Source organism: Lepisma saccharinum, chromosome 1 (genome assembly GCF_977018435.1).
Source record: "Lepisma saccharinum chromosome 1, izLepSacc3.1, whole genome shotgun sequence".
NCBI classification, from domain to species: Eukaryota; Metazoa; Arthropoda; class Insecta; order Zygentoma; family Lepismatidae; genus Lepisma; species Lepisma saccharinum.
In genome coordinates, this window is record NC_139229.1 from 127,952,621 (window position 1) to 127,978,268 (window position 25,648).

Here is a 25,648-nt window from a genome sequence, read left to right on the forward strand (position 1 = left end):
ATCTTCATCCTACGTATTTTTATGGACTGTATTTTTACGTATACTGGTTCAGAGGTCGTTTGATGAGATTGTTTGGTGTTTTGTGTCAGTTCTTGAAGCTCTCATTGCATAAAACAAAGGGAGTTAACGTGGTGATGGACAACTTGCTTGGTAATACTTATGGATCCCACTGTACCACCAGTAACGTATCGTGTAATTGTAACAATCAGATGTTGCAGTCTGATCTTGTTCTTAGTATCAATTTTCTAGGAAAATCTGTAAGAATCGAAAAATCATATCGGTATGAGTTGGTAAACTAACCCTATAGAATATCACTGGATTGTTTATGCCAGAACAGGAAGTGTAATGACGTTATACCGGAAGTAGTCCCAGTATATCTTAGTTTTTCGAGGAAAAACGTTTCGGGTTTAGAGCGTAATTAACGTATTTAATACGCGAAACTTGAACTGTATCATAATTGTTTTCAACGCGTAATATCCTTAGGATATGAAAATACAATTAAAATGACAAAGAATCGATTTTGGTGTCGCGATTAGAACGGATATTTTTTAGGGCTTTGGCTCTTTTCAAGAGACGCCATTTTGACCTTCCCTTGTCCTTGTAGAGTTTACTTGAATTCTAAAATTGACATTTCTTATTTTTCATTTTAAAGGAGAAATACATATGACATAATTAAGTCACATCGTTACCGTCTAGTGCTACTGCACATAGTTTGTGTATGAAGATTTGTTAGTGTTGCTATTAGGAGAGAAAGAAGACTAGCTGCTCTACATATTTTTGCCAAGTAAGAATTACTTATTATTTCAGTATGTTATGACAGTGTTCGATTTGTTTGGGCACCGGTATGTTACGAGTTAACACGATATTTACGCGAGTTTTTGCGTATTGGTAATTTGCAGAAAAGCGGTAAGTGTATGCCTTGCGCTGTCTGAAGTTTACAAATCGAACGTTGTGTTTAAGCAGTTTACAAATAGAACGTTGTACGTAACATTTTACTATTTTTGTCAAGATATACTTGCATGTAGCGAATTCGTATGGTCTGTGAAGTATCTGCAAGTTTGAACAATTTATGACATATCAAGAAGGCAGATTTTAATTTCTGTGTAGTGTTTGCAACGTAAGCAGTTAGCCGATATGTATTGTGTATTATGGATTGGCCAATCGAAATTTTAAAGCAGGACCAACGTACGTAATTATAAAGTAAGTACGTATACTGTTTATTATAACTAGGGCGAACTAGTTAGCTCTCGCCGCTCTGGCATGCGTCTTGACGAGGGCCAATAAACGACCATACACCCTCGAATACTTCATTTTTACAAAAATATAGTCAACATATTTAGGTGTTTTATACAATATCAAATTGATATGAAGGTACGGAATCCACAAATAGCTGAGATAGTGCCGATTACCAACATTCGCTAAATTCCTCGTATCCCAGAGCATTTCCACCTTTTATTTATCCCCAGAATACAAAACTTTGTGTGAGAAACGTAAGCACAACAACTTCGTAAATTTTACGACTCATGTTTTGTGCTATTAGTATATGTTCTTATCATTTTACAAACATATAGTTAGATAGTTTTTAGAACCGTTAATTGGGGAAAAAATACGTTCTTTTCAGAGTCTTGGGGGGAAAATGAAGAAAATAAGTTTTTTTAAATTTATTTTTAATAAAAATGAACATGAAGCTTTTTATTTGTTTGATAGTTAAATGTTATAAAGCTGCATACATAATATCTTCGGTAAATGTCTGTTATATCGGGGACACATTTCTTCATTTTTACAGAAGAAACTACTTAACGGAAATGAGTTTCTGTAGCGTTATGAAAGTTCGTGGAGGTATTTTCTCACCGTAGAATGCTGCACTGCAAGAAGTAAGCACTTTTGACATAATAAACTTGCATTTTGTGCAAAGTGACAACATGATGCCATTGTTTGCATTATGTACTTGCAGATGGTGCAAGCGTCGAAAGTCACGTGGTCTCGCCAGTGTTTCCAAACGTGCCTTTTTTTTTACAAGAATTTCTTTTTAACTATGCTTACCTAACCTAACCTTGCCGGAAATGGTCCGTTCGGCTAACTTGAATTGTTTTTGGCGCTATCCGTCAATGGTTTTTGGGGCTATCCATCAATGGTTTTTGGGGCTATCCGTCAATGGTTTTTGGGACTATTCGTGAATGGTTCATGGGGCTATCGTGAATGGTTTGTGATGACATAATGAACACGAAAGTATGTATTTTTCGGTTTCGAAGATTGAAACACTGCATATCCATTCCAAATCACCAAAACACAAGCACGACGTGCGATGATCCATCTGTGCGTGCCATATTGTATGTTCCGCAACGGATTAAAGAAACCAAAATAATTACTCGTAATGTGAAAAATCGATGTTATTTTTGGTGCCTTCAGCTATGTTCTGCAATACATAATTGGTAAGTACGGACGATCCGAAACACACACTATCAGATTTTAATGTGTCTCCGATATAACAGACATTTACCATATCTTGGGCATGAGTTTACAATACCGGACCACTCTCCAATTTCTATGAAATTTCGCATACTCACTAATTAAGACTTCCTAATCACGAATCTGCTTCTAATAATTGGCGGTCAAGTATGGAAATTGTAAAATAACATGTAGAAGTGGTAGAATAACCTTGTTAAATACCACGATGATTCTCCATACGGTAAGACTCTAGTTTACGTCCTTTTGTTAATAACACGTGTCATATATCGTTGGAAAGGTTATTTTATAAGGAATTCAACAAAGTAAATCCCAAGGCGAGGAAAAATTTCCTGGAGGAGAAAATCCTGAAAAACCGATATTGTCTGGATATGCATGATTGAACGTACTGAGCACATTTTTCGATGATGAAGCACATACAACCTCTGACAATAAATTTTGGTGAATGATCCTGAATATGGAAAGTAAAATTCTTAATGAAACCTACCTTACTGTCCTTCGAAGTAGTCCCCTCCCTTGGCTATGCACCGTTGAGAACGGCTGTACATGTCCTTGAAACTTTTAGAAAAGTCTTCTTTCGGGAAGGTGTTCAAGCCCCTCATCACGTTCCGTTGGATGTCCGGAATATCCTCAAATCTCTGACCTTTCAAAGCGATTTTGAGGCGTGGGAAGAGAAAGAAATCTGGATGATTCAGATCTAAATTTCTTGCAATGCATTGCTACAGAGGATGAGAGCTGGTGTGTGAGGTACGACCCTGAAACGAAACGTCAAAGCATGGAATGGCGTTCTCCTGTATCACCCCGTCGGAAGAAGGTCAAGGCATAAAAATCACGCATCAAGACTATGCTTATCACTTTCTTTGACAGTGATTGCATGATCCACAAGGAATTCCTGCCAGAGGGAACATCAATTTTTCCACCTTGGCCTTCTTCCAAGGAATGGTCAGCACACCACTGATTCAAGCTTCAAAATGCAGAGTTACCTTGAAATGACTCTAGCTCAGAGGGTAATTGCCCTAGAGAGATGAATTGATATACCGTTGTACTTGGAATGAACCAGAGATTCGGACTTTATAAAATTTATGCAAATTTGGCATATATGTGGTGGGGGGAGAGGAGAGCCCCCAAATTCCATAGGGCCCCTCTATACACCTGCTAAATTTGATGTTAATCGGAGGGGGAAACAGGGGTCAGATCCCCACATTAATTTGTCCTCATCGTGACATTTGAAGCAAATTTTGCCCCCTAAAACAGTCTTTTAGCTGAAGCCAAAAAAGCCTGTTTCTTCCTTTGGTCCGCTTTATACACCTCCCAAGTTTCATGGAAATCGGAGAGGGACACAGGGGTCAGATACTTACTTCAATTTGTCCTCATCTTGACATTTGAGGGTGGGGGAAGGGATTGCCCCCTAAAACAGTTTTTTTATAGCTGAAACACAAAAACGCGCATTTCTTCCTTTGGACCCCTCTATACACCTGCCAAGTTTCATGGAAATCGGAAGGTCACACAGGGGTCAGATTCTCATTTCAATTTGTCCTCATCTTGACATTTGAGGGAGGTTGCCCCCTAAAACTGTTTTTTAGCTGAAACAAAAAAACATGTATTTCTTCCTTTGGCCCCTCTATACACCTGCCAAGTTTCATGGAAATTGGAGGGGGACACTTAGATAACCTCCCTTGTAAGTGTATTAATTACAAATCGCGCACGTGTGAACACCCAGGGTGACTTGTAATTAGATGTATTCCTGAAAGGGGTTAAAGTAGAGGTAATGTGCAATACATTTGACTATATGATAGTAGTTTTCGAGATAATCAAATTTTTTATTGTTTTTTTTTAAAATGACAATTTTCCACATTAAAAGATGAATTGAGAAAAAACTGCTCATTGTATGGCACATATTTCTGCATTTTCTGATAGCTAACAAATAAGTGGTTCGTTGAAAAAAAAAAGTTTTTCCCAAATAACAATCAGATGTAAGTAACGGGTGGGTCTAAACTTACAAGTGGTGATAAAAATACACTCTTAGTTTACTAGGCAACGTATTATTAACACGAAGCGTACAAATTACTTGAGTCATCAGCTATCCAACAAGGTACAAATGTTGCCAAAATTAACATTTGTGTACAAGAAATAATACTCGATTCATTTTCATGTGAATGGAATCAATGAACATTACAATTAAAGAACGTTACACGTCTTGCTCAAAGTGCGCACCTCCGTTATGAATGCAGGCACGCAGGTTTTTAGGGACATTTGGTCTCATAACTCGTGATGTGATGGTGTCCTTGATGTGTTGACCAGCTGTTAAGATCCTCTCCCTGAGCTGCTCTTGCGAGTTTACCGGTGTCTTGTAAACTAAGTCTTTCTTCATAAGCGAAAATAACGTGTTAGTTTTCGGAAAAGAAAATTGTTTCACAAGCAAATAAATATATATATTCCTGATACTACACGAGACCAAATTTTAACTATGTTTGCCTAACCTAACCACACATCAATGGTTCATGGGGCTAGCGTCAATGGTTCGCAATTATTTTGCAATTTCTAGACATTTCCGACAAATTTTAACTTCAGATTCGGCATTAGCAGGCCTCAATTAGTAAGTATGCCAAATATGGAGCGTGTGGTTAACATGCTCTGCTTTCTCACTCTTGCAGCTGACTTTTTGGATTCTTCTTTGTGTAGAACTTGAGACATTCTGGCATGTGACTCTCTTTTTCTTAGTCTGTCTTTTTGTCTGGCATCTGCCTTTTGGTCTTCTAATTGATTTTGATGGCCTTTCCTTGTGCAGACCAGTTCCTTCAATGGCACGAATCATGTCGCCTCATTCTTGTTTGTGCATGTGTGGTGGATTCTTGCTTACAAACTGAAGGTCACGTGTCACTTCAATGTGACACCTCCCACTCATGTGTTGCTTCGGTCTGAATGTTCTCTAGACTTAACAATATTGTTAGCTTCTTCATTAGACATTAATTTCTAATTTAGCCTGTAAATCACAGAGAGCAAATTGCAAGTACTGTTGTTGGAAAAATAGCCGGCTTTTTGATAGAAGGTTCCCTTTATAATCATGAATGGGCCTCTGAAGTGGAATAAAGTAATGTTGTCTGAAGTGGAATAAAGTAATGTTGTCTGAAGTGGAATAAAGTAATGTTTTTGCCATGCAATAAGAAGGGGTCTGTGGTTCAATCCTCAGTGAGGCAGAGTGCTTTGGATCTCATTTCAAACTGTAGGCCCAGTCCAGATTTCTTAAGTACTCTTTTTTCTTTTGCCATTTACTTCTGCTTCAGTTCTAGTGCCAGTGTTTTTCAACTGGCGGGCCACAAAAGATTCTTTGCACCCAGTTGATATTAATATTAATGAAGGGTTCATTTTAATGTTCATATAAACTTTAAAGATGAGAAATTAGTGAAATTGTTGGTATCAGGGCATGTACTTGTAAGAAATACATTTACATCTCACAAAGGTTGAGAACCACTGCAACAAGCAGCCACACTAAATCACTAGTTGCTGCTTGACCAGGTTTAGCGGTGATTTAACCAAATTATATATGATGTACTGGAAAGCCATAATACAAATATATTTTACTCAACAGAAAATTTAATGTAGAGAGATTTGATACTAAATCTTCAAAAGGTAAAGCAGTATTTTCTTTTTTCTTCATGGACATGTTAGCATAACAAATTCAAACATTGAAAATCATACTATTAGGTTCTTTTAAAAACACATGCAGAACTACTCGTAGTTATGTGAATATGTTTATACTACATAGATATATCTAACAGTCTACCGAAATATGAAGATAACACTTTGAAAGAACCGCCCATTCAAAAAAAGCCAACTTTTAGAGAGACTGTTTACGTCTAGCTATGAATTTCATGCTGTAAATTGTATTTTATATTTAGAAATGAGTGTGTATTTTACAGTAGGGAGATAAACTAAAACCATGGAACAGAAAAAATACTGCCCACTCCTGTATTTTTATTGATTTGAGACACTTTTTTGAAGAAAAAAAAAGCCACGGAAAAAAACATTTTTTTTCTTTTCAAAAAAGCATATTTTTTTCCCGACCACTTCCAACTCTCGTTAGCACACAGCACAAAGTACTTCAGTGCTTAACCTTTAATGGATGGCCTCCTCAACAGTAATCCCAGCAGTTGTAAATTATTGAGGACAGCTGGAATTGTCCCTATCTGAGCACCACATGCTTACATGTGACTAACATATATCTGTTCAGTTCTATATAAAAAAAGCCATGGTTGCCTAATCAGTAGGACATCTGACTGCCACGCAAAATACCCAGGTTCGATTCCCACGGTGGGTGATATAAAGTCCGAATTTTTTCGGCCTTGTTCCCACATAGCGCTCTGGGGCTCACCAAGCCTCAAATCAATGGTCCCTAGGGGTAAAGGCAGCTCGAGCATAATGTGCTAATCACCTCAAAAATGGCAGAGATCGAGAATATGTGGGGCCCTACCCCCACATCCCGTAAATGTGCCTTCATGGCATGGTGCTTCATGCACGGGGAGATTTACCTTTACGATTTATATATAACTAGGCTGGTACGACATACTTGAATTGCAGTGTATTACAAGTATTGGAACTTTGTCAAATGTGGGTTTTATTTTTTATTGGATAAGTATTTTAAAGTGCGAACTTCTGAGATGCATGCAAATGTTCTTTTGTAAATTCACGCCCCTTTTTAGGTAACTGTAATTCACACATTCAATTGTAGTGAATTGAAAATTGTCTCATAGATTATTATGAAATAATTTATGCATGAAACATATAACCCACAATGGAACAATATTTTTCTAGCTTATTGCTAGAATAAGGTACTTTTTGACACCTATTGAGCTTATTTTAGTATTGCATAATGCAAAGTGTTTTTGTGATGAACTATTGTCAAGAAAAGTTTACACAGCTGTAGGACTCTAATTACATTTCAGAATTATTGTATTCACATCAGTTTATTGCAGGGGTCACATGGGTTGATCAAAGAAGACTTTAGTAAAATTTAAATTTTCTTCTGCTGATTTTGTTTATTGTGAATAGGATACCATAGTTCGATAGTTTGAGAGGGAGAAAAGAAACTACCACAACTGTCTACTGTAAACAGTTTTCCCCCTTTTTTTTATTTATTATTATATATTTTTTTTTTTATTAGCTGTGGTGGTCTACTCTATATGGCATCTGCTGCCATGCAGGATACCTGGGTTTGTTTCCCAGGGTGGGTGATCTAAGGTTGGAATTTTTCCAGCCTTGTTCCTGCATAAAGCTGCTCTGGGGCTCACCTAAGACACACATCAAGCTAACTTTGCAGCAGGTTTTATGTATCAATCCGCATGAGAAGTGAGCTAAGAATCTTCTGTGCCAGTCTTGACTCAACCGCTGAGCTGTTTACATCATAGACACTGAGAAAATCTGCAGTATTGCCAACCACACAACAGATAAAAGCCCACACATGCATGTCAAGCAGAATGTATTTTTGCTTCTTTTTGATCCTGAACCATACAATTTTTAAAGTACTTTCTGTGCATAGATTATGTAATAAATGTGTTATTACTTAATATAGATCGCGAAATATGACGGCATTTGTGTGTATATTTCGAGCATGCAGGAAAGAAAAAAGCAAAGGTAAAAGTAAACTATAGGCCCCTGTTGAATTTAATAACAAGTTATTGTTTTTGGTGTAAATAAATCTATGAAAAACTTGGTTGCTTCATTTGCAATATATCCGTTTGTATAAGACACATGCACTTCAAGTTTATATCACCAAAGAAAGCATGATTTGTTATTGGTTATATATACAATGGAGTACATTTTCTGCTACTATTACTCTGTTTGGTTTCAATTTATGATTCACTTCACTAAACAAGCATTCAAATCTTGGTCTGTCCATTTCTTGGTGAAAACCACCCTTCCCTTTCTTTGCATGGAACAGTAAACATGCAACTTCCAAGAAGCCTTCATTGCCACCAGGGGGTGAAGCAAGAAGCCTCCCCTTCCCCATTCCCGTCGGTTGCCTCAGCCCTGCTGGTGGTTTTTGCAGGGTGGTATCCTCCCATGCTTAATTCAATGTATGCCCCACCCCACGTTGTTGCACATCTCGTCCAAATTATAAACATGTTTCTTCTCAGGGCGATATCTTTTAATACCAAGGAGATTATTTTGTCGTCAAACAACAAACAATCTTTCCTCTTAAACTCAAACCGCAAATCATTCAACACCCGAAACACAGTTTGTGTGCACATTGACGGCAAATCACCTCATGCCCTGTTTTATTTTGGTCCTGTTGCCATAAGGAAGAATATGTTTTTAAAACAACTTGCTTGACTTTGAAGAGCTTTTCCCTTCGAATGATGCCCATAATAACACTCTGGCAAAACCACGTGCTGAACAGGAGACCTCGATACAGCCATTCTCGCCGTTGTATAGCATGATTAGCAATGAATCACGATAAACATAGAGTTAAAATAGTGGGATGTGCAACACTGGTATCACTGATTCCACGTGCACTGCAATGTATTCAGTCTTGCTCGACTCTCTCTTGATGTTGAGTGATTCTTCCGCAGAATAGACATCTCAGTTGGCGAATCTGCAAATCCAAGTTCGTCTGCTTAGTGATTGCAACCGATCAAGTCCACACCTGCTAATGAATGTATTATTTTGTCAGGGTTTTTTCAAATTAAATAAGTTTTCTTGCAAGTATGCATTTGTGTCTGAATAGAACCCATCTCAACGGAACTATATTCTGCATGCACTTTTGGATCTACATATGCAAAAAGCTGCTGCAAAGTTGACTTGACGCGCAGCTTAGTCTCACATATATATTGGCATCTGTGAGGTGTGAGTGCAACCTGGGGCTTGGTGCAGATCACATCACCTCCAAAATGGCCATAATCAAAGAATTTGTGGTAACCCTTCTCCCTCACATCCGCCTAAGTGTACGCATCATGGCATGGTGCAAAGTACATGGGAGACTTTATCTTTTCTGTACTTTGGATAAACACAGGCTTGAAAACCATCCATCCCGAGAGGTTAGGTGAGAAAGGCTCCTGCCAGATGATTTGCCACATATAACTTATATCATGGGGAGTTGCCTTTTGTAGAACTAAGTGATATTGAAGTGGAAACATTTGTGTTCATTCAGAAAATGTGTGGAGGGATCAAGAGAGAGCTCCAAAGCTGCCTAGATTGTCATTACTTCTGAGAGAACTTATTAACTGCAAGGAACTAACATAGAGTTTTGTGCTGCTAACTTAATTTGTAGACCATTTTGATCTTGCTGGAAACCAGTCTCTGTTCTGGCAATTTATTCCAAAAAATATACATATTTCCCCCATTATTTTATTTTTATTGTTATTGTTTGTGGTTGTTGTTAGCTCTAAAACAAATATATGGAGAAAACAAACAAATAAGGTGTTTTAATATATCATTGATTTTGGTAAATGGCAGTGATTTTTTTTCTTGAAGTTTAAGTTCACTTTCTGCACAGATAGGCTAATTGTAACTGGACCTACCAGTTAAAGTGTGATCTAAACCACTATGTGCTGCCACTGGGTATTGAACCTGGGACCTCTTTATTACGAGGCAATGATGTTATAGGTACTGTAATTGAAGTAGTTTTTAATGAGAAAACCTTCTGGCAGAGTTACAAAAGATATGTGGGTACCTATGATGAAAGTATGAAAAAATAACAAAATAGTTGAGTAAACACTTTCTATAAAATCGGGTGATTTCTCACAGAATGACCCCACTGTTTTTCATCTAGTAAAGGAATCTTTATTAATGTTGGCTCTGCTGTCGTAATATTTTGTAGTGTTTAGATAACTTTTAGTGAAGTGTTCAGTAAGAGAGTGAAGTAGGTTTTTGAAAGGCAAATCAAAATAAAATTAATGAAAATTAAACCGTCATACCATTCGCTTTTAATTTGTCTATTCTTTGTAGCTATGAATTGCATGATTTTTTAAAATGCTAAATCTGCACATGATCAACCAAAATATTGCAGAATACGCTAAAGCCCTTCCCTGTGAATTTAAAGTTGAGTATCTTGCCACATACCCACCACATGGCACATTGGTGATTACAAAGGCCATGAACAGTTTCCTGAGAAATGATGGACCTAAGCATAGACATGTGCAAGGGGACAATTGCCCCCCCCCCCCTAAACATGGACATCCGGAAAATTTTTCCACAGAGAGACAAGCAAAGTATTTTTCCATGGGGTATATTACCCCGATAATAGTGCCTCCTCAAAAAAAACACCTGTATTCCTGCATCCCCATTATAATAATTAATGTAAATTACTGTGACTGAAATCAAATTAGACCTATATGTGTGAAATAGCCTATATACTTTTACCTTGACATTCGTTTTCTAAGGGGAGCACACCAGCCTTGGCCCCCCCTCCTTTCCAGACATCTATGCCCCTACATTATTATACTTTCGCCTAGAAAGTTAGTGTAGAGGAATCTAGCTGAACTAGACGAGCAGAATTTAAGAGTAGCAGGACAAAAGGATACTCAAGATCGAATTAGTTTTCATGTATTTCTTGCATAATTTCTTCCAGACAGCCAAGGGGGGGGGGGGGGGACAAATTTTATGAAAATAAACTTCTTAAAAATATATTTCAACTCGTTCCAACACAAATGCTTTAGCACACACTTCTTCCCCCTTTTGCGTGATTTGAGATGATACATTTCTTATTATTAACATTTTTATATATATATACACACACACATACACGCACATCCATCAACAATGCAATAAAATTAAACAGAGATAAAATGGAGTTTTTTCTTTCCTGACAACTTTCATTAGGGCCTTTGCCCCCCCCCCCTCCCAATAAGGATGGCTGCGCATGCCTATGGACCTAAGGTGTAATGAGTTTTTTAAAAAATTGCTCTGCCAGAATGTCATGGCCCCAAATATTACAGTAAATGCAGACTATTGTGTCTCTTCTGTCAAAGTTGCACACCTATCCTGTGTGATGACTAGCACTGTGGTGGCCTGAAGGTAAAGGCAACGAGAATTTGGTGATATTTGTATCACTTCCAGTATGGCTGAGAACAATATTGTGTGGAAGGCCTAACTCCACACCCTCATGTGTCTTCATAGCATAGGGCAACACACAGTTGCCAGTAGAATGTCAGTGAAACATTTATGTATATCATTATTTTTAATTATTTTCAAAAATGTATGTTAATATGTTTATACGAGGGGATACCAAAAAGTAATTAAGTAAATTTTTTACAGCCAAACACAAATGTATTCACAAAAACTGAAATATACATTTTGAAAGTTGAACATTACTCTACTTTTCCAAATAACATCCATTGACATTTATACATTTGTCCCATCATGACACCAATTTTTAGATACCCATGCAGTAGAAATTGTTCGGCTGGACGCGTAACCAACGATGCATGGCTGTCACAACTTCCATGTAGCAGCTGAAGTGTTCGCCACCACGGTGTTCCTTCAGTGGGCCGACCAGGTGAAAGTCCGATGAGGCCAGGTCTGGACTGTATGCTGGATGCTTGAGAATTACCCAATGCCAGGAATTGACTTTTTGGGTCACTGATGCAGCCACATGGGGACAATCAATGCCATATAGAATGATGACTCCTCCAGAGATTTTGTTGGACGTTTACGGTGCAGTGCAGCTCTAGACGATCCAGTGTGGCACAATATACAGCAGCATTTACAGTTGCTCCTTTTACTCCAAAATCAACAAGAATGACACCCTGGCTGTCCCAGAAAACTAAGAAAAACCTTTCCTGCAGTTGTGAATTTTTTTGGTGGGGCAAGTTTTTGTGTTACCATACTCTGTCGCTTTCGTTCAGGGGTATAATGAAAAACCCACTATTCATCCCTAGCAACAATGTGGTCTAGGAATGCATTTCCAGCCCTATGGTACTGGAGCAAATGCTAGAGACTGTATCCCATAGGGTCCTCCATATGCTGTGGTGTGAGCTGTCTGGAAACCCATCTCGCTGACACTTTGCAATACCAAAGTTCTTCATCGATGATGGTGTATGCACTGCCATATGAAATGCCCACTGCATCTGCTGCTGTTTGGATTATTGACCGCCGGTCCTCCTGAATCAATGCCTCCACAGCGTCAACATTGCTCTGTGTGTGGGATGTGCGAGGCCTTCCAGAATGGGGTTCATCGAAGACATGTACACACCCTGCATTTAACTTTACACACCAATTACAGACATTTGTGAATGTCATGCACGTATCACCATACACTGCACACAACTCACGATAGATTTCAGGTGGTTTCTGTCCATTTGACCACAGAAACTGAATTGCACTCCGCAGCTCAACTTGTGTCGAACGTCTCGAGCGTAGCTGCCATTTTGAAACAACTGCCTCTTGGTGTGCGAGAGGTGCCCACACCTGCCATCTCGTGGAAAGTTGGCAAAATACATGTACTTCCAAATGCATATTTTAGTTTTTGTGCATACATTTCCGTTTGGCTGTAAAAAATTTACTCAATTACTTTTTGATATCCCCTCTTATGGGCAATTCCATGTCAAATCAACCAGTGCATAAACCTTTGATGTCATGGATATTACTAAATTTTGGTACACATGTTTCTTATCTGAAATATAGAAAATATTTTTCATTTTATCTTTCATGTTACCTGTTTTTGAGTTATTGAAATTTGAAAATTGACCAAATTGCCCAAAAACCGCTTGCCGCTGAAACTTGAAATACATTTTGCAAGAGACCTGTTACAACTACAGGGCTGGGCATGGTCTCATTTTAAAGCTTATGAAGAGGACTTTCATTTGATATACAACATGCTTGGTTTTTTTTGCGAGAAACAAATTTTGAAAGTTGTTTCAAAATTTTATTTTACAATTTTCAAAAATTTTACACATATTGGTACACATCTACTGAATGTTCAGTCAAAATTTCAAGGTGGTATCTTTTTGGTATGAGTGAGAGACAGTTAAAGTTCAAGTGTGAGTCATCCTTTTCCTGCAGTGACTTGTTTATTCCTGCTCTCCTATGCTTCTTTGTCCAACTGGATCAGTTGTGGTGTAGCTGTCAGAGTGTATACATCTCAGTTAACTTCTGTGCTGTGAATTGTTTGAAACTTGCTTTATTAGTGTCTTCATTTTTTAAAAAGAAACTTGATATGGGTGGCATTTACTGTGGTAATCCTTTTTAATATAACGGGACACTAATGTAGTGAAGACCTGAGGAATGTGGCTGCTTGGATGATTTCTTTAAATTTGGAATTGAAGAAAACATGAAAGTTTGCACTTCCTGTAGACTGCAGTTGGGGAAGGAGAAGCAGGCTATCGTTCCAGAAGAAGATAATCCTTCAGGACCAGATGATAATGTTGGTCCAAGTTGAAGTAACCAAGATTCAGAATATATGGATGTTGATACAGGGTTCAGCTACTTGAATGCCTCTTTGATCTCTCTTGATGAGTATCCAGTGAGTAAGAGGAAACTGTAGAGTTCAAGAAGGTATTGCAGATAAAAGAAGATAAGAAATACTTATACCCAATCCCTTTTTAATGCAGAATGTGATAAAGATGAAGAAGAATGCCACTGTAGCAATTCAGAATCAGTAATCTTTGAGCAACTTAAAGAGAGATTTAAAACTGCAAATAAAAGTGAAAGGTTCATGATTTTGTCTATTTTGCCCAAAGGTTGGTAACGTGGAAAAATTGAAAAGGAGTTTGGTGTTAGTAATTACATAGCAAGGAAAACAAAAAAATTCGTCGAAGAGAAGCTAATTTTGTCCTCACCTGACCCCAGACCTGAAAAAACTTTACCAGAAGAAACAGCCTCATTAGTTAAAGATTTTTACTGCAGTGATGAAGTTAGTAGGCAAATGCCTGGCAAGAAATACCATGTTTCCATGAGGGACACAGATGGTAAACATATCCACATTCAAAAAAGATTGATCCTGAGAAATGTGAGAGAAATATTCAGACTTTTTAAATCTTAATACCTGCTACTTAAGATTGGGTTTTCAAAATTTGTAGAATTAAGACCAATGAGTTGCATAATAGCAGGAGCCATTGGTACCCACACTGTATGTGTTTGTACCACTCATCAAAATGTTAAACTAATGAAAGCTGGAGCTCACTTAAATAAAATAACTTCCATGAAAATCCATTAAAAACATACCAAAAATTGTCTTTCAAAAATAATGTGTAGGGTCACAACAGAAGTGTTTTCTAGATGAGTGTTATTCTTGTCCCAGCATAATTGATTTCAAACAAGCCTTGAGGAAGAGATGATCAAAAATATAACCTACAAGCAGTGGATTTTAATCAACCTCAAGATAGATGGTTTTATAGCCAAACAGCAATCATCATATTTTTCTGAATATGAAAGTTCTCTAGTGCATGATGAAGCTGTGCTGACGTGATTTTGCTGAGAATTACTCATTTATTTTGAAGGATGAAGTACAAGGGTTCCACTGGAACAACTAATGGCAACAGTTCATCCGTTTGTAGTATATTTTAAGGACAATGAAGATATTCTAAAACAAGAGTTATGTCTTCATTTCAGACTGCTTGATTCACAACAGTTTTTGTCAATGTTTTCCAAAGAAAGCTTTTAGATTTCTTGAAAATTGATTGTCTGCCAAACTTACAGAAAGTATATTACTTCTCTCATGGTTCAGCAGCGCAATATAAGAACTGCAGAAACTTTGCAAATTTGTGCAACCATCATAGAGATTTCGATGCCATTGCGGCTGAGTGGCATTTTTATGCAAGAGCACATGGTAAGGGAGTGTGTGATGGTGTTGGAGCGACAGTAAAGAAGCTGGCAGCCAAAGCTAGTCACCAGAATTCTTTTTCAAACCAAATCATGATACCACTCCAGCTATTTGAGTGAGGAAAGGAGAACATTCCATCAATAACTTTCTTTTATGTGACAAATGATGAATATTTGGAGGAAGAGAGACTTTTACAGACACGGTTTGGTGAAGCTGTAACACTGACTCGGAGGTTTCATGCATTCATACCAGTAAGCACAGAAAAAATGGAGACTAAAGTGTTTTCTGCATCTAAAGAAACTTTGGTACATTGTGTTAAAGTTCATGCAGATGTTGAAAATGCACCCTTTGAACACATCACAGGTTTTGTAGCATGTGTGTATGATGCCAATTGGTGAGTGGGATGTGTACTTTCGAAAGATGATGTAGAACATGAAGTGCAGGTGTCTTTCTTTCATCCTTGTGGTTCAGCATAGTCATTTAGTTATCCAAGGTGACCAGATGTTCTTAAAATCCCAAGACATGCAGTCCTTTGCAAAATGGACCCTGTAACAGCCACCGGCAGAACATACCAGCTGAAGCAAGAGGAGATGACACAAGCATCATACATTTAACAAAGAAAAACTTTCTATATCACTAACCAGTTTCTTCGTATGTATGCTTCTGTATTTATAATGTGGTTAGATATGTAAAATACGTTAACATAAATCATCGCATGGTTTTGAAAGGAATTCACTTATTCATATGATAACGAAAGAGATATCACCTTGAAATTTTGACAACCTTCAGTAGATGTGTAACAAATATGTGTACAATTTTTGAAAATTTTGTGTTTTGGAAATTGTAAAATAAGATTTTGAAACAACTTTCAATTATTTTTTTTGTTTGCAAAAAAAAAACAAAAACAACCAAACATGTATACAGGGTGGTGCAAAATTCCGTTTACAACGCTTGGGAGGTGAATCGCCAAGTAGAAACAAGGAAAAAATGCCATGTGGAAAAATGTCGAAATCGGCACCGTTTGCGAGTGACAGGCGTGCGAAAATCGCCTCACACCATGTGTAAAGTACAATAACTCAAGAAGGAAGAAAGGTATCAATGTCGGATTAAAATAATACAAAGAAACAGGGTGGCGACAGACCTGGAAAACCTGGAAAACCGGGAAAAGTCAGGGAATTTGAGGTGTCAAAAAAAGTCAGGGAAATGTCAGGGAATTTGGTCTTCATTGACTTCAAACAGTCTTTTGACGAAAATTGTTATAACTCTGGCACTATGGGAGCAATCTACTTCGGATAACTTTTGTTTTGCAGCTAAAACATCAGCGCATGCAACGGTGTACAATTTACAACACCGGACCGAAGAAGGGGGCTTGGGGGGCACGTCCCCCGAATTTCAATGGAAAAAACAAAAATCTGGAGTTTGCCCCCTCTTCTCCCGCTATTTTGGGGAGAAGGCGCAAACTTTAGTATTCTTTTCAAAGAATGGACATTTCTCAACAGAATGAAACATGTTTTATGTTCTTGGGTGCCATACAAGTTGAATAATAAGCCAAAATGTGATTATTATTTTTTTACGAAATATATAAGTAATTTGCATTTTTGGAGAAAAATTGTTATCACTCGGGCACTAAGGGAGCAATCTACTTCGGATAAGTTTTGTTTTGCAGCTAAAACATCAGAGCATGCAGCGGTGTACAATTCAGAACGCCGAACCGAGTAAAGGGGGTTTGGGGGGAGCGACTACCGAATTTCAATGAATGAAAAAGAAAAAAAAATATGGAGTTTTCCCACTATTCTCCTGTTATTTAGAAAGAAGGTGTGAACTTTAGTATTCTTTTCAAAGAATGGACATTTCTCAAGAGAATGAAACATGTTTCATGTTCTTTGGTGCCATACAAGATGAATAATATGCCAAAATGTAATTTTTCCTTTTTTTACGAAAACTAGGTAATTTGCATGTTTGGAGGAAAATTGTTATAACTCTGGTACTATGGGGGCAATCTACTTCGGATAAGTTTTGGTTTGCAGCTAAAACATCATAGCATGCAACCGTGTACAATTCAGATCACCGAACCGAAGAAGGGGTGTTTGGGGGCGCGACTACCGAATTTCAATGAAAAAAAAACAAAAATCTGGAGTTTACCTCCTCTTCTCCCGCTATTTTGGGGAGAAGGTGCAAACCTTAGTATTCTCTTCAAAGAATGGACGTTTCCAAAGAGATTGAAACATGTTTCATGTTCTTGGGTGCCATACAAGTTAAATAATAAGCCTTTTTTTTTTAAACGAAAAATAGGTAATTTGCATTTTTGGAGGAAAATTGTTATAACTCTGGCACTACGGGAGCAATCTACTTCGGATATGTTTTGTTTTTCAGATAAAACATCAGAGCATGCAACAGTGTACAATTCAGAATGCCGAACCGAGGAAGGGGGTTTGGGGTGGTGCAACCCCCGAATTTCAATGAAAAGTCAAAAGTCTGGAGTTTGCTACATTCTTTTCAAAGAATGGACATTTCTCAAGAGAATGAAACATGTTTCATGTTCTCGGGTGCCATACAAGTTGAATAATAAGCCAAAATGTGAAACTGTTTTTTACAAAAAATAGGTAATTTGCACTTTTGGAGCAAAATTGTTATAACTTGGACACTATGGAAGCAATCTACTTCGGATAAGTTTTGTTTTGCAGCTAAAACATCAGAGCATGCAACGGTGTACAATTCAGAATGCCGAACCGAGGAATGGGGGTTTGGGGGGAGCGACTACCGAATTTCAATGAAAAGAAAACAACATAAAAATCTGGAGTTTAACCCCTCTTCTCCCACTGTTTGGGAAGACGGTGCGAACTTTAGTATTCTTTTCAAAGAATGGACATTTCTCAAGAGAATGAAACATGTTTCATGTTCTTTGGTGCCATACAAGTTGAATAATGAGTGAAAGAAACTCTGTTCGGAAATGTGGCATGGATATGTTGCGGAGGGGGGGGGGAGGGGGGGCTTGGTCATCAATATGAATTTCCCAGGCTTGCTCCAGACCTGTGTCAGAGTTTCCACCCAAACATAAGAGTATGAAGGTCCAAAAGGCACATTCATTTCGTAATCAGCACCATGATACCATATGGTATCATCGGGCCAGTACGACCTTACCCTGATGATACCTTAATGGTTGGTATCATTGGAGGAGTAAAGGTTAAGCCTCTAAATATTATGTGGTGAAAAATGCATTGAATTATCATTTTTTCTTGTCCGTATGGGAGTAGTAAGGGAACTTGTCAACAGATGGAGGGGATGAGAGCCAGTGGCGCTGTCCGATAGTTGTCGGACGTCGTAGTAAGCCATTTTGTTGGGCAAACTGAAGGAACATGGAAACAAATATGTTCCATTGATACATACGATTTTTGTCGAATATCACCACCCGACAAAGTATCTCACTACAACATGCGACAGAAATTGCATGGACTGCAACATCCAACAAAAATCGAATGCATAAACAAGAAGAGCTTTAGACTGCAAATATGCTGCTGGAATTTTATTACTCTTCTGGCTCACTTCACCTTATTTAATGTAGCAGTGCTTACGAAGGTTTTCTTTCATCATCCTGACACATTACTGGTTTCGCACAAGTTAACATACGTTTACAATGACATTGCACTATTCTTAGATATCAAGAAGAATCCAACCAAATGGGACATATATTGAATAATATCACGAAAAAGTCAAACATAAATCTGCATTGGTGAACGTTATAAAAATTGGCAAGTGCATGCTCCCAACCTCAAATTTACTGCAACAGTAGTATTGCAATGAAATTATTGCCACTCTCTGTCCTGTCTGTTTAAACTCATGAGAGATGATCATTAATCTCTCACTGAGTAAGGTTATTGTCCAATATTATGAAATAATATACTAATAATAAATACGTAAATATTTTAATATCATATTTACTCGAATCATTCAATCATAAAAGCAAATTACTTTCTTCAAGAATTGACTTTTCTCTGCCAGCCCTGCTAAATTCTCACTTTCCATCTACTGATTTATACGAGGGGTGGCCAGAAAGTAATTTCCAATTAGTAGGGACATTGATTTTTTGCAAACGCCAAATGGTAATTGCTGCGAAGTTATGTTTAGGATGTGCAGTGATGTCGGGACACATTTTTCGCCCGTTCGAAATATTGAAATAATGCGAATTTGGCAACAAAAAAAAATGCGAATTGTAGGCATTTTTAGCGATTTTTTTTAAAAGAAATATCCTAAAACAATGAAAAATTCCATGAAATCCAACATCCTTGTCTTTTCTAGACCATGTTTGTGTACAAAGAACATTCAAGTTTTCCAACATTTTACTCAAGAGTAATCTATAGAGTTATACGTACGTGAAATGATTCCGACAGCCACATTAAATCATTTATTTCCCACGATTTTTTCAACTTCTATCAAAACCATTTGCATCACAGAGCAAAGTGGCAGGGTTCTAACAGGAGATCGAGTGCTTATCTACCGTCACACGGGAGCCACATCTTCGTATTTGTCGCACGAGATATGTTTTGAATTACCAAGCTAAGTGCGTACTATCGGCATTTGTCGAGTGAGTAATAATGGAGCTGAGTCGTTAGGGCATCTGACTACTATGCTAGAGACCCGGGGTCGTTCCCCTGCGGGGGAGAACCGGGATGTTTTCCACCTATTCAAACTGCTCTGGCACCCACTCAGCATCATACAAAGCTGGTACCTTGAGGAAACTTTGAGGGATAAAGGCAGCCAGGAGTATGGTGCTGATCACGTCATCCCCACCTTCAGCCGTGATCAAGAAAGTGTGGGGTCCTAACTCCACACCAAAATTTCATTATTTAAAATCCTTACCTTAAAATTAATAAAGGGGTATGGAAAATAACTTTCCCAAAATAACTTTCAAGATATCAAACTCTCACGAAGAGGCATAAGCCATGTGACTTACAATTTGAAACAGTAGTTTAAAAACACCATGAAGGTATAATTTCAGATATTTGCCAGAAAATGCGCTAAAATGAAAATGTGAATTTTGGGAAAAATTTTCGGCATAATCACCACCGTTGTTCTGGCATGTGTCGCAGCGTGGCACTAAATTTTGTATGCCCATGGTATATGTGTCTGACAGCAAAGACTGGAACTATCTCTACCGCAATGTAGCTGTCAAATCCTTGCCTTGCCAGAAACCTCTTCAGTTAAACAAAGAGATGAAAGTAGGTACATTCAAGGCCAGGGCTGTACAGGGAGTGGTCCAAGATCTCTCACCTGAAGTGATGCAAAGGGCCCGTGTGTACTCAGCTCTATGGGGTTGTGCACGTTCGATTGGCCTTCCGTGAATTGTCTGCACCATCGTCTGACCATCCTATCACTCACGACGTCCGGTCTGCACAACTCACACGATTTCTCTGTGCCAAATTCTGAGCATGCAATGTAGGCTACATCGCAGTCGGTGGGAGACTTTATGAGAGCTGCAATCTTTAACCTAGAACTGTCCTAAACCGGCTACATTGCAACTGTACCAGATTACAGCTACATGCCACTTCTTCCTGCCTGTATGTGTGTGTGTTGCTCTCCGACCACTAGTGCTGCGTATAGGCACCATTGGAGCTTTTTTCAGGATGCCCCTCGTATATGAACTTTCAGAAGCTTTTATTATTAAGAGTGTTCCTGTTTTAATGTGTTGGTTAGCTAAATCAGGTACCTATACAATGCAATTCTATAAATTCCTTGCATTAAATTTCTACATACCCTTTTCGTCAGCATTAATGGTATAACTGCATGTTGTCAGTTTCACAGCACTTCACTTGGATATACTGTACTGAAGCAGAAACCCCATCGATAATGTAAGGAAATATGACACTTTCTTTTGTTTGATTCAGTTGTTTCACTTATATGCAAGAGTTAAGTTGTTTGTTTTACAGAGAAGAGAGAAGTAGCTTTATGCATTGAAAAATGAGTCCGCACTCGTAGTTTTTTGCAAGCAGAGGGTTCCAAACCTCAGTGGAAATATCAACATATAATACTGAGAATGTATAAGGAGACTGATTGATTAAGAAATACAATTTGTAATTTATCAGTCTTATCTCATATAGTCGTAACTTTACAAATAAGCAAGTATTTTATTTTAAACTTACTGCGTATGACAAAATTCCATAATCCTTCCTTAGCTTGTGAATTGTAATAATTTTCCAAATTCACTATTTTGCAGTTTGAATTCAAGTCATAGAGAATAGAGAAATTAAGTCAATTTAATAGAAGATAATATTCGTACTTAGCAAAACCATGTGGATCTGTATGAGTTTATTATTTCCATTTGCAAAAACATCGATTTAGTTTAGTTTGTAATTGTCAGGGAAAAATGTAAATTTTGTCCTGGAAAACCTGGAAAAGTCAGGGAATTTCATTTCTGCTTGTTTGTAGCCACCCTGAAGAAAGTCGTGTCTGACGAATACAATGGTGCAGCAATTGAGGCCCAGTGTAAATTGCGCAAGGGGATTCTCAAAGAAAGTGGGGAATCCCCTGATGGAAAATATAGGAAATTTACTACTATTTTCAACATAATGTTGAGATCGGAATGTAGGCAGTAAAAAATGACGACGTATGTCCACATGTCCCACTACTGCTGGGACACCGTCCCAAATGGAAAAAAATACCGGAAAATCATAAAAAAAATGTTTTCAATCCCTTAATGTTGACACACTACTTTGCAGTACGAAAAACAAAAGTGAAACAATGGCTACATGACGTCAGGCTGTACATACTACAAGAGAGCTCCCCAAAGAAAGTGGGTAATTCTCGAAGGAATGAAGACGTAGAATGGCTAGAAAACGCACACAATGGCATGTAACATTTCCAGGCACAGCTCATCTTGAAGGGATTCCATTGAGAAGCGAACAACCTCCGCACATGCAGATCGATGGTATGAAGTACAGCGATCTCCAGCACTATGAGGTGCTGATAGGGACTCACAATCACCGGTATACTCAGAGACGTTGTTGAAAATGTCCGCTATTGACTTCAAGACAAAGATGGCATCAGCGAAGCACTGATTGTCTGGTACGGTTAAATACCTCTGGCATGTCACCAATTGTCCCAGCAGCGGCACTAACATGAGCAACGAGGTCCTGAGCACTTTCCACAGGGGTTTCATACACGAGCCTTTTCATTTCTCCCCATACAAAGAAATCCAGTGGTGTGAGGTCGGAGGAACGAGGTGGCCACAGTAAAGGTCCACCCCTGCGAAGTCAACAATCGCCGAGTAAGGCCCTGGCTCCCCGGTCGAAATGAGCGGGGGCGCCGTCGTGTTGAAACCAGATACGTTGTCTACCTGCCAGTGGCACGTTTTCCAAAAGTTCAGGTAATACGTCATGTAGAAATACCCGATAATTCCCACCACACAAAGTAGAATGCAAAATGTATGGGCCTATCAAGTGGTCACCTACTACGGCACGCCACACATTCACTGCGAACCTATGTTGATGATGGCGCACAATGATTGCATGCGGATTGTCCATATCCCAGACGTGGCTGTTGTGGCTATTGAACATGCCGTCCCTGGTGAACATTGCCTCATCGGTCCACAAAACTATTGTTGGGAAATCTGGAATGGCAAGAGTTTCTTGCACGTACCATTGGCAGAAATCCATGCGTAGGGGAAAGTCCGTGGGCAGTATGTGGTGCACCTTATGCAATTTGTATGTGTGCAATCCCTCCTCCTGAAGAACGCGGAACACATTGCTATGGTGAGTTTGTGGCGTACGAGCAATGATACGTGTGCTGGTGCCAGGACGGTCTCGTATCGCGCCCGCAACACGTCCTCTTCAAATTGCACAGTGCGGGGTCTTCCACAATCCCACCTACGGGGTAGTAGAGATCCAGTTTCACGCAGTCGAGCATCAAGTCTTTGAAAGAGTGCATGTGCTGGTAACTGGCTATTGGGAAAACGTTCGTGATACGAACGCCGTGCTTCACGGCTGTTTCGGTTTGCCTCTCCACAAATGAGATGCATATCAGCAAGCTCGTGGGTAGAGTACTCCGCCATTGTCCTGTTCGAGAACTGCCCAGCAACAGGGGCACTTTCCCTCCGAGTGACGGATCACAACTACCGTTATTAGCACCCACGTAATGTCACACAGGTCCACGCAGTTGTTGCAAACCGAGAAAGAACACGGGAATACGTACTCTACGTACAATATTCCTTGGCGCAATTCAACCAGACTAAACTCCACGCTGCGACACGCAGAACAGACATGAAGAACAACGGTCGACTACACTCTGTATGTAGTATCCACCAACGCTAATACGTAACAGGTGACCTACAGTTCCAGCGTCTCAAGTGGGGCTTTCTGTATCAATTAGCTGAAATCAATCTCAGCGTAATCTGACGGCATAGCGTCATTATCGGGTCAATTTCCTATTTCCCGAGTGTGGGACGGTGTCCCAGCAGTAGTGGAACATGTGAACATACGTCATCATTTTTACTGCCTACATTCCGATCTCAACATTAACGTTATGTAGAAAATAGTAGTAAATTTTCTATATTTTCCATCAGGGGATTCCCCACTTTCTTTGAGAGTCCCCTCGCGCAATTTACACTGGGCCTCAATTGCTGCACCATTGTATTCGTCAGGCACGACTTTCTTTGTATTATTTTAATCCGACATTACCATCTTTCTTCCTTCTTTAGTTATTGTACTTTACACATGGGGTGAGGCGATTTTCGCACGCCTGTCACTCGCAAACGGTGCCGATTTCGACATTTTTTCACATGGCATTTTTTCCTTGTTTTTACTTGGCGATTCACCTCCCAAGCGTTGTAAACGGAATTTTGCACCACCCTGTATAAAATGAAAGCCCTCTTCATAAGCTTTAAAATGAGACCATGCCCAGCCCTGTAGTTGAAACAGGTCTCTTGCAAATTGTATTTCAAGTTTCAGCAGTGAGCGGTTTTTGGGCAATTTTTTCAATTTTCAAACTTCAATAACTCAAAAACTGGCAACATGAGAAATAATTTTAAAAAATATATTTTCTGTATTACAGATGATAAGAAACATGTATACCAAAAATTAGACAAATCCGTGACATCAAATTCCAGAATTTATTTTTTCTTGGTTGATTTGACATGGAATTACCCGTATATAAAGAAGAGAGATCCTGCAACCATATTACATGATTGAGAGCACCTACACCTGCTGACCCCCCTCCCACACGTGACAATATAATACAGTAGAACAAGTAAAATTCAGCCCTTATTGAAATAAACCAAAAAAATATGCGATACATACGTTACAAATTGTCTTATACATGAAGCACATTAAAATTATATGTCAATTATAATTTTAAAGCAAATATGATATGGGTCATTCCATGTCAAGTGAACCAATGAAAAACACCTGACCATCTCTAATTTTATTCATACTTAATTGTCATGAAGTACTACCCTAAGGTAGGAAAAACTGCAAAATTTCAGATTTTTATCAGTTGTACTTTTCGAGTAAGAGCCCTCTAAAGTATGAAAAAATAGCACAATTTACTGCACACATGCAATCACAAGAAAGTCATAAATGAAGCTAGAATTGACGTAGAAGGTTGGGATAGATTGTGGAAGATTTTTCCAGTTCGTTATGAATGTCTGATGCAAGTTCATAATGACATTAGGAAATTATAGACTTACTACACTCAAAAGTATCACTATGACGCAATTAAACTTCAGCACATAGCAAAAACTTGAAGAAAAGCGAATCCCTTATATCTCTCTGAGGGAGCAGCTAGGTAGTTCAGGGATAGTGGGGATCGTTTACCTTCGCATGTGGTTTTTAATACTCTTGTGTCAAGCAGTGGAGGGTGGAAGGATGTCTGTGAAGTAAACAAAGGACCAGCCACAGTGAAAGTTTTTGTTCAGTTTTACTTTTGGAAACGTTGATTTTGGGAGAAAGAAGTGTTCTTATTATGTGAATATAGATAATTTAAATATCTCCAAAGAGCGATAAGTAGGAGGGAACAGCCTGTTCCCTCTGTTCCATGGACTGATTGAGAGTTGAAGCAAGCTAATGAGACTTACAATGTTGTACTCATTTTTAAAAAATTGAAACCTTTTTCAAACAAAAATAATATACAGTCTGCGTGGAAAGTATTGACGCCACACCAGTGAAAGCAAGAACCACAACAGATGTATACACCAAACAACAAAATCAATGTTGTACTACTCACCTTGTAGTCAGTATTTTGTCGACCCTCCTTTATGCTTCCGGCATTCTGTCAGTCGTTTTGGAACACTCAAACCCAGGTTTTGGAGGAGATTAACTGGCAGATTGAACCAAATGTCCCTTATGGCAGCTTCTAGCTTAAGGAGTGTAGATGTGTCCCTGTTCCTTAAACGTCGCTTCATGATAGACCACAGGTTTTCAATCGGGTTGAGGTCGG

At 38.6% G+C, this 25,648-nt stretch overlaps 1 protein-coding gene across 3 annotated transcripts in view; it reads left to right on the forward strand.

Moving 5' to 3' along the window:
- The first annotated feature begins 367 nt into the window (after nt 1-367).
- The window catches only part of LOC146001122 (uncharacterized), a 204,358-nt gene continuing 179,077 nt past the window's right edge, over nt 368-25,648 (forward strand). The window contains exon 1 of one of the 3 annotated variants that reach the window (XM_083138422.1): nt 368-784. The gene's annotated coding sequence lies outside the window, so the exon portion shown is untranslated. Of the gene's footprint in view, nt 785-821; nt 907-1,125; nt 1,201-25,648 lie in introns of those variants that run through there. The other 2 variants (XM_083138423.1, XM_083138431.1) reach the window with 2 other exon arrangements.